A 10,514-nucleotide genomic window follows, 5' to 3' on the forward strand; every position below is an offset into this window, starting at 1 on the left:
CTTTTTGTGGATCCCAGAAAAGATCATGCTCTTGGAGCTAATCCACTCCTCTGGTCATGGGACCCTTTGACTGGGTTGGATTCAGTTGGGGAGACTTTGAATGGATTGCTTCAGTGAGGCACGACCCAGGTGTCCTGATCCTCTTGCTGGGGTCCTTTATGAACAGAGGGCTGAGGGAAGTGGATTTGGCTCAGCAGATAGAGCATCCATCTACCACATGGGAGATCCAGGGTTCAAACCCAGGGCCTCCTGACCCATGTGGTTAGCTGACCCATGCGCAGTGCTGATGCGTGCAAGGAGTGCCGTGCCACGCAGGGGTGTCCCCCACATAGGGGAGCTCCATTCGCAAGGAGTGCGCCCTGTAAGGAGAGCCGCCCAGCGTGAAAGAAAGTGCAGCCTGCCCAAGAATGGTGCTGCACACACGGAAAGCTGATGCAACAAGATGACGCAACAACAAGAAACATAGATTCCCAGTGTTGCTGATATGGATAGAAGCGGTCACAGAAGAACACACAGCAAACGGACACAGAGAGCAGACAATGGGGCATGGGGGAAAGGGGAGGGAAGTAAAAAAAATACATAAATCTTTAAAAAACAAACAAACGGAGGACTGAAAGAAAAGATGCAGAGTAAAAGGTGACAGAGGCAGAGATACCCTGAGAGTCTGAAAGAGAGGTCCCAGAGGCTGGAGACTGGAATCGATGGAGCACAGAGGCAGGAAAAGGGGCGAAGAGAGAGGCTTAGAGAAGAGAGAGATTAGCCATATGCCTGATCGCCTACAGCTGAGCAGGGGGAAAAGTAAGCCTGGAGGAGGAGGCAGAGACCCAGAGGGCAGAGCTGCCACTGTGCCTTCCGACATGGCAGGAGGCCAAGATCGCCGGCACCTGACCTTTGTAAGACAATATCAAGGTGATGCCCTCATTTGAACATATCCACAGCCTCAGAACTGTAAGCTTTCAACCTAATAAATTCCCATTATAAAAGACAACCAATTCTGGTGTTTTGCTTCCAGCAGTTTTTAGGAAACTAAAACAGATTGGTACTAGGAAAGTGGGGGTGCAAATATCAAAAGTGTTGGAATGGTTTTGTAAATGGGAAAGGGGTAGATTCTGGAAGAATTGTGAGATGCTTGATAGAAAAGGCCTAGACTGTATTAAAGAAACGTGTTAAAAATATGGATCCTGGCATTACTTCTGGTGTGAACTTAGATGGAAACGATGACTGTGTCATTGCAAACCGGAAGGAAGGTGACCCTTGCTTTATTGTGACAGAGAACTTGGCAAAATTGACTTGATGTTAGATGGAAGGCAGAATTTGAAAGTGATGAGCTCGAATATTTAGCTGAGGAGATTTTCAAACTAAATTTGGAAAGTATGGCCTGTCATCTCCTTTGCAGCTTATAGCTGCAAAATGTGAGAGAAAATGGATAAACTGAGAACTGAACACCTGGACACCAAGAAACCAGAAATCCATGGTTTGGGAAATTCTGAGTTTCTGAAAGATAAGTCCCCAGAGATTAGAGCCCCATGTGAGGATGTAACTGCAAATGGAACCAGCCATTCTTTAAGGGGTAAGTCAGGACTGAACATGCAGGGAGGCCTTTGGAAAGTCTTTCTGTCTGACAGCTAGGACCCTTGTTTCCCACACGCTAAACCAACAAGTTTTTTGTGAGCTCTGTATGCACAAAACCACTGTCAACTTGAACTAAAGGATAGAACAACTTCCAAGGCAAAACCATGGAAGCTGAGGTCTGGACTCAAGACATCTTCCCGGGCCAAGAGAGGGACCCCACCCATCTGTGCGGAAAGGGCGAGTTTGCCTTGGCATTTGAGGAGGGTGGGCCTTCCCCCACATTATCTGGGGAGAGAGCTGCTGCCCCAGGCTTCAGAGAGGGCAGAACACCTTCCCTGGGGCTCGGGGAGGGTTGGGTTATCACCGATTGCTCAGAAGGGGTTGGCCTGTGCCACAGAGATTAGGGGAAGGGCAGCTGTCACCCAGGGTTCTCAAAGGGCGAGGCCCCGCGTTCAGTGGCCACTCAGATGCTTAATGAGGCTGCCTCTGAGAAGATGACCACTGGGCAGGGACTCCACTCCACGAAGCCTGAGGAGAAGAAACCATCATCCATAGATGACTCCCAGACTTGAAATCTGTGGAATACGCCCTGGAGGGGTTCAAGAACTGTTTGGGACTTATGACTCCTGTTTTTCTTCAAATTTCTCCCTGTGGCATTGGACATGCTTTTCCTGTCACTATCCCTCTTTTGTGTATTGGAAGCAGATAACCTGTTTTTTTGAGTTTTCAAAGGTCTACAGCCAGAGAAGAATTTTGCCCCAAGACAGACGGCATACCTATACCTGATTTTTATGAGCATTTGTACTTAGCATTATTACTGAAATATTTAAGGCTGTTTTGAAATACTGTGATGGAATGAATGTACTTTGCGTATGGAAAGAACACATCTTTGGGGGATCCAGAGGGTAGAGTGTGACAATTTGAAGATTTTAGTGGATCCCAGAAAAGATCATGCTCTTATAGCTAATCCATTCTTGTGCATTAAAGCTATTGTGGTGGGAACTCTTGACTGGGTCCCTTCTGCTGGGGGTCTTTGATTGGATTGTGTGGCCCAGGGTGGGTGTTGGCCCTCTTACTGGTGTCCCTTATAAATGAGGGATAAACACAGAGACTTATAAAAAAAAGCAGCAGAGACAGAGAAACCCTGAGAGGCTGAGAGAGACGTCCCAGAGGCCAGAGGCTGGAATAAGTGGATCACAGAAGCTTGGAAGAGAGGCCCAAGTGGCTGAAAGAGGTTGAGACCCAGAGGAGAGGGGAAAGACAAGCATATTCCTGATTGTCCACAGCTGCACTCAGGGAGAAAGTAAGCCTGGAATAGAATTCTAGAGTAGAGGTCCAGGCTGGAGAGCCACCACTGTGCCTTGTCATGTGGGAGGAGTCCAGGGCTGCCCGCAGCCGACCATCGGTGAGACAGCATCTCTGTCGATGCCTTGATCTGGACATTTTCACAGCCTCAGAACTGTAAGCTTTTTTTTTTTTTTAAGATTTATTTTTAATTTATCTCTCTCCTTTCCCCCGCCCCTGTTGTCTGCTCTCTGTGTCCATTTGCTGTGTGTTCTTCTGTGTCCACTTGTATTCTTATCAGCAGCACCGGGAACCTGTGTCTCTTTCTGTTGCGTCATCTAGCTGTGTCTGCTCTCCGTGTGTGCAGCACCACTCCCGGGCAGTGCACTCCTTGCGCGTGGGGCTTCCCCATGCGGGGGACACCCCTGTGTGGCACGGCACTCCTTGCGTGCATCAGCACTGTACATGGGCCAGCTCACCACACGGGTCAGGAGGCCCTGGGTTTGCACTGTGGACCTCCCATGTGGTAGGCGGACGCTCTATCAGTTGGGCCAAATCTGATTCCCATAACTATAAGCTTTTAACCTAATAAATTCCTGTTATAAAAATCAACTCATTTCTGGTATATTGATCCTAGCAACTTTTAGCAAACTAAAACACTAGATAAGGAAACAGAGAATTTGAATAATACGATAAATGGACTAAACCTAACAGTCAACAGAGTGAACTTTGCACTCTAAAACAACAGGATCCACATTCATCACAAGTACACATGGATAGTTCTCCAGGGTAGACCAAAAGCTAGGTCACAAAACATGTTTCAGTAACTTTAAAAAGATTAAAATTAGGGAAATGCTGTGGTTCAAACAATTGAGCTTCTTTATACCATGTGGAGGATCTGGGTTCGATCCCTGGAACCTCTTGTTAAAAAAGAGAAAAAAGGTGAACCAGATCTGCACAGTGTGGAGAGGCATAGGCCCCTGCATGGCAAAGCGATGCACCAAAAAAGACGATGACACAACCAGATAGAAAAAAAGATTGAAATTATACAAAGCATCTCCTCTGACCACAGTGGAATGAGAAGTAGAAAATCCACAAATAAATAGAAGTAAAAAGCACTCAAACCATCAGTGGTTCAAAGAAATCATAAGGAAAATAGGTAAATATCTTCAAGTGAATGAAAACGAGAACACAATATATCAAAACTCATGGGATGTAGTGAAGGCAGTGTTCACAGAAAAATTTATAGTCCTAAATGTTTACATTAAAAAAGAAGAAAGAGCTAAAGTCAAAGACCTAACTGCACACCTGGAGGAACTGGAAAAAGAATAGCAAACTAAACCCAGGGCAAGCAGAGGGAAAGAAATAACAAAGATTAGAACAGAATTAAATGAACAGAGAATAAAAAAGAATAGAGCATGAAGAAAAGAAACACTGGTTCATTGAAAAGATCAATAAAATTGACACACTTTAGATAGACTGACAAAGAAAAAAAGAGAGAAGACACTCTAGCAGTTTAGTATTATTTATGAATTCCAAAAATAGATATTGGATTATGTTTGTTAACTGGTCTATACTCTGGGCATATTAGATTATATTGGATTCAGAGCTTTCACCTTTACTCGAATAAATAATGATTAAGACTTTGCTTGGGTCACGTTAGTAGGCCCTTGGTGGGCAGGGACTCACAGAGAAAATGACATGGCAAAGGAGTTAGTTGGAGTTTTGATCCTGGACCCTGGGAAGTAAACACACAGAGAAGCAGAAGGAGAGAAGTCTCCATTAAACACAGGCAGAGTCCTCTGGAAGAGAGCTGTTTGCCTGATAGCCTACAGCTGGCCCTGTGGAGAGAGCAGAGCAGCTGAGCCTAGAGAGAAGCAAGCCCCGGGAAGAGAGGAACCCAGGAAGCCTGAACCCTCACAGCTGTTAGCAGCCATCTTGCTCCAACACGTGAAAATAGACTTTGATGAAGGAAGTAACTTATGCTTTATGGCCTGGTAACTGTGGGTTTCTACCCCAAATAAGTACCCTTTATAAAAGCCAATTGATTTCTGATATTTTGCATCAGCACCCCTTTGGCTGACTAATACAGACTCAAACAAATAAAATCAGAAATGAGAGGGGAGATTTTATTATTAATCCCATAGAATTAAAAAGGATAATAAGAAGACACTACGGGGAAATGGACTTTGGCCCAGTGGTTAGGGCGTCCGTCTACCATATGGGAGGTCCGCGGTTCAAACCCCGGGCCTCCTTGACCCATGTGGAGCTGGCCCATGCGCAGTGCTGATGTGCGCAAGGAGTGCCGTGCCACGCAAGGGTGTCCCCCGCGTGGGGGAGCCCCACGCGCAAGGAGTGCACCCGTGAGGAAAGCCGCCCAGCGTGAAAAGAAAGAGCAGCCTGCCCAGGAATGGCGCTGCCCACACTTCCCGTGCCACTGACGACAACAGAAGCGGACAAAGAAACAAGACGCAGCAAATAGACACCAAGAACAGACAACCAAGAGAGGGGGGGAAATTAAATAAATAAATCTTAAAAAAAAAAAAAAAACAAGAAGACACTACGGACAAAAATTAGACAACCTAGGTGATATGAACAAATTCCTAGAAATACACAAACAACATCCACTAACTCCAGAAAAAATAGAAGATATTAATAGACCAATTAAAAGTAAATAAACTGAATCAGTCATCAAAAACCTCCCAACAAAGAAAAGCTCAGGACCAGATGACTTCCCAGGTAAATTCTATCAAACATTCCAAGAAGGATTAATACTGATCCTAATAAAAATATTCCAAAAAATTGACTTATTCTATGAGGCCAACTTTATCCTAATACCAAAACCAGATAAAGTTATTCTAAGTACAGACCAATTTCTCTTATGAATGTAGATGCAAATATTCTCAACAAAATATGAGAGCATATAAAAAAAATTATACAGGATGACCAATTGAGATTTATCCCAGTTAAGCAAAGGTGGTTCAACATAAGAAAACAAATTAGGGAAGTGCACTTGGCTCAACAGATAGAGTGTCTAGTTACCACATGGGAGGTCCATGGTTCAAACCCAGGGCCTCCTTGACCCGTGTGGAGCTGGCCCATGCGCAGTGCTGATGTGCACGAGGAGTGCCCTGCCATGCAGGGATGTCCCTGCATAGGGGAGCCCCTCTCACAAGGAGTGCACCCGGTAAGGAGAGCCAACCAGCGTGAAAGAAAGTTCAGCCTGCCCAGACGCACACATGGAGAGGTGACGCAGCAAGATGATGCAACAAAAAGAGACACAGATTCCTGGTGCTGCTGACAAGAATAGAAGCAGACACAGAAGAACACACAGTGAATGGACACCAGAGAGCAGACAACTGGGGCAGGGTGGTGGGGAAACAAAAAAAAAAAAGAAATAAAAAAAAACACCCAAATTAATGTAATACACTGCATTAACAGAGTAAAGGAAAAAAAAAACCCATACGATCTCAATTGATGCAGAAAAGGCATTTGACAAAATCCAACATCCTTTCTTTATAAAAACACTTAGAAAAATAGAAAGAAAGGGAAAACTCCTCAACATGATAAGGGGCATATATGGTAAATCCACCGCTAACATCATACTCAATGGTGCAAGAATGAAAACATTCCCTACAAAATCAAGAAAAGACAAGTATGCTCAAGGTCACCACTGTTATTAAATATTGTACTGGAAGTTCTAGTCAGAACAACTGGACAAGAGAAAGAAATAAAAGGCATCCAGATTGGAAAGGAAGAAGTGAAACTTTCATTATTTGTAGATGATATGATCCTATATATGGAAAGTCCTGAGAAATCTATAACAAAGTTACTAGAGCAAATAAAAAGATTTAGTAAAGTGGCAGGGTACAAGATCAACATGCAAAAATCAGTAGTGTTTCAATTCACTAGTAATGAGCAATCCGAAGAGGATATCAAGAAAAAAAAATCCATCTAAGATAGCAACTGAAATAATCAAATATCTAGGAATAAATTTAACCAAGGATGTAAAGGATTACCATGTAATGGGTAGTGGGAAGATGGCAAAGTAGGGAGCTCCAAGACTCAGTCCTTCCACCAAAACAGCTATGAAACAGGCAGGAACTGTCTGAAACAACTATTTGGAGACTCCAGAGGCCAGAAGAACACTGTACGGCATGCAGTGACGAGCGGAGGAAGCGGCTGATAAGTGTGGTAAGGAACACAACGGCCACCAGTGCCCCTCCTCACACGCATGGCACGCCTCTGTGGGGTCTAGCCCCTGGAGAGAATACTGGAGACAGAATGGGGCACAAAAGTCTGCTTCCCCAAGACCAGGGTCACAGCTTTGGATTGGAGCCTTTGGATCACTGTGCGCCTGGCTCGGAGAGCAGCCACTGTTTCCATCGCCCTTGGACAGGGGTCAGGCTGGAGAAGGAGACTTAAAGAAGCTCCTCTTCGTCAGAGTTACGGGGACAGGGGGTTGAAGGGTGGCATTTGCTGGGCGGGTAAAGACAGCTCAGCGTTGGGGAGCTGTGGAAGAAGCTCTTGGTACCCCCTGACTCCTGCTCCAGGATGTTTTGGAGGTAGTCTGCGCTCCCTGCATGGGCTCCTGGCCCTGTGGTTGGGAAAGACTGATGTGGGCGAGTCTTCTCTGGCACGCACCTCCTCTCGGAATCTGCCATCCAGGCAAAAGCAGCTTGAGACCACGAAAGGAATATAAGAAACTACAGAGGCTGACAATCTGGGGAATTTGTCTCCACTTCAAACACCCCGGAGAAGGAGGTCTGCCTCCTGGGAAACAAAGTGGGCAACCATACTCCTACAATCAGGGGAGGTCTAAAGCAACTACCAGGAAAAGACCAGGACAAGAGACAGCCCCAAAGACAGAGACAACCCTGCACACTGCATTTGCCTTGGACAGACCTTCTCAGACGAGAACTGAAACTCAAGAAAATCCCTGTCTTCCCAGCAGCTGGTTACAAAATTAAGAAACAGACAACTCTGGGAATAGATCCCAGAGTTAACATTTTAAAATATTAAAATGTGCAGTGTGCACCTAAAGAATACAAGACAAAGATACAGGAAATGATGGCCCTTTCAAAGGAAGATGCATAAAAATCCAGAGACCACCAATGATGAAGACAAGAATATGGACATATTTAACAAATCCTTTTAAAAATTATCTTAAAAATGCTCAGTGATACCACACTAATGAAAGAAGCTGTTGATGTGGAGGAGTGGGGAGTGTGGGGAGTGGGGTATATGGGAACCTCATATTTTTTAAAATAAAATTTTGTGTGATCTATGTATCTTTAAAAAAAAAGATAATAAAAAAGGGGAAAATGCTCAATGAGATGAGGGAAAATAAAGAGAAAAAACTAAAGGATATCAGGAAAATAATGAATGAGCAATATGAGAAGCTTAATACAGAGATAGAAATTTTTAAAAGGGGCAAAACAGAAGTACTGGAGTTGAAGACCACAATAACAGAAATGAAAAATTCCCAGGAGGATGTCAAGAGCAGTTTGGAGCTGGCAGAAGGAAAAATCAGTGAATTCAAAGACAAGATACTTGAAAGAATTCAGGCTGAGAAGCAGGAAGAAAAAAGAATTATAAAAAGCAAAAATGGTGTACCAATATACACATTATGGGAATCCCAGAAGGAGGAGAAGGAAGGGAGGGAGGGAGAAAGGGGGGGAGGCAGGAAGGAAAGGAAAGAAAGAAGGGTATATGGAGCAGTTCAATATAGTTATGAATTCCAAAAATAGATATTGGATTATCTTTGTAATCTGATCTGTACTTGGGTGTGATTGAGTTATGACTGGGGCTTTGATTGGGCCATGTCATTAGGGCATACACTTTAAGATAAAAGGGCACAGATAAAAGACATGGCAAAGAACAGAGTGGAGGGCTTTTGATTTTGGAGTTTTGATGTTGGAATTTGAAGCTGAAGTCTTAAGCTGGAGCCCCAGGAAGTAAGCTCACAGAGGAAAGAGAAGCAAGCCCCAGGAAGAGAGGAACCCTGAGCCCAGAGAGAAGCCTGAGGAAGGGAGGAACCCAGGAAGCCTGAACCCTTGCAGCTGTCAGCAGCCAACTTGCTCCAGCACGTGACAATAGACTTTGGTGAGGGAAGTAACTTATGCTTTATGGCCTGGTATCTGTAAGCTCCTACCCAAATAAATACCCTTTATAAAATCCAACCAATTTCTGGTATTTTGTATCAGCATCCCTTTGGTTGACTAATATAGTACAGAAAGAATATTCAAAGACATAATGACAGATAAATCCCCAAATTTAGCAAAAGATGGAAATATTTATGTCCAAGAAGCCCAGAGAACACCAAACAGGATAAACATATATTGATAAAACCACTGAATGCAAAGGACAAGGAAAGAGTTCCGAAAGCTGCAAGAGAAAAGTAAAGTATTATGTACAAGGGAGTCCCAATTAGAACGAGTTCCTGTTTCTCATTAGAAACCATGGAGGCAAGAAGCTATCTGAGTTGAAATACTTAAAGTGCATAAAGAAAACAATTGCAACCAAGAATTCTACATTTGTGAAGCCTTTCTTATAAAAATGAGGGGGAAAATAAGACATTTCCAGATAAATAAAATCTGAGAAAGTTCATCATCACTAGACCTGCCCTATAAGCAATGCCAAAGGGAGTTTTTTGGCCTGAAAGACAAGGACACTAGACGTTGCTTCAATAGGGCATAAAGAAATAAAGATCTTCAGTAAAGGTAATCATTTGGGTAATTATAAATGCCAGTATTATTGTATCATTTGGTATATAACACCACTTCTTACTTCCTACAGATGCTAAAGTGCAAATGTATAAAAAGTAATGAAAAATCTATGGTTTTTGACATACAGTGGAAAAAGATATAAATTTTAACAAATACAAAAAAACATGGGGGATAGACGAGTATAGGAAAATTATATGCATATGTTATTGAATTTAAGTTGGTACAGACCAAATATGATTGTTATATATTTAGGATGTTACATTGTTAACCCTATGGTAACCACAAGGAAAGTAGATGAAAAACATATTTAGATAGAAAAGAGATGTCACTCAATATGGTACAACACAAAAAACAAGTAAATATAAAAGTAGGCATTAATGGAAGAATTGAGGGACAAAAATGTACAAGACATACAAAGGCTAAATAGGAAAATGACAAAACAAAGTCCTGCATTATCAGTAGTGACTTTAAATGTAAAGGAAATAAGCTCTCCAGTCAAAAGGCAGAGATTGGCAGAATGGATAAAAAAGCATGATCCATCTATATGATGTCTGCAAGAGACTCACCTTAAACTAAAGACACAAGTAGGCTAAAGAGAAAGGATGAAATAAATATACCATGTAAAGAACAACTAAAAGAGAGCATGGGTAGCTAAACTAACATCAGATATAATAGACTTTAAATCAAAGATGGTCATTATATACTGATAAAGGGGATGATTCAATAGGAAGATGTCACAATTATAAATATAGATGCAACTAACAGCAGAGGTCCAAAATATATGAAGTAAATACTAACAGATTTGAAAGGAGAAATTCTGGGTATACATTAATAGTAGTAGACTTTAACACACCACTCTCAATAATGGATAGAACATTGAGTCAGAAGATCAATAAGGAAGTACAGGACTTGAATGATAAACTAAACCAA

Source organism: Dasypus novemcinctus, chromosome 17, assembly GCF_030445035.2.
Source record: "Dasypus novemcinctus isolate mDasNov1 chromosome 17, mDasNov1.1.hap2, whole genome shotgun sequence".
Lineage (NCBI taxonomy): Eukaryota > Metazoa > Chordata > Mammalia > Cingulata > Dasypodidae > Dasypus > Dasypus novemcinctus.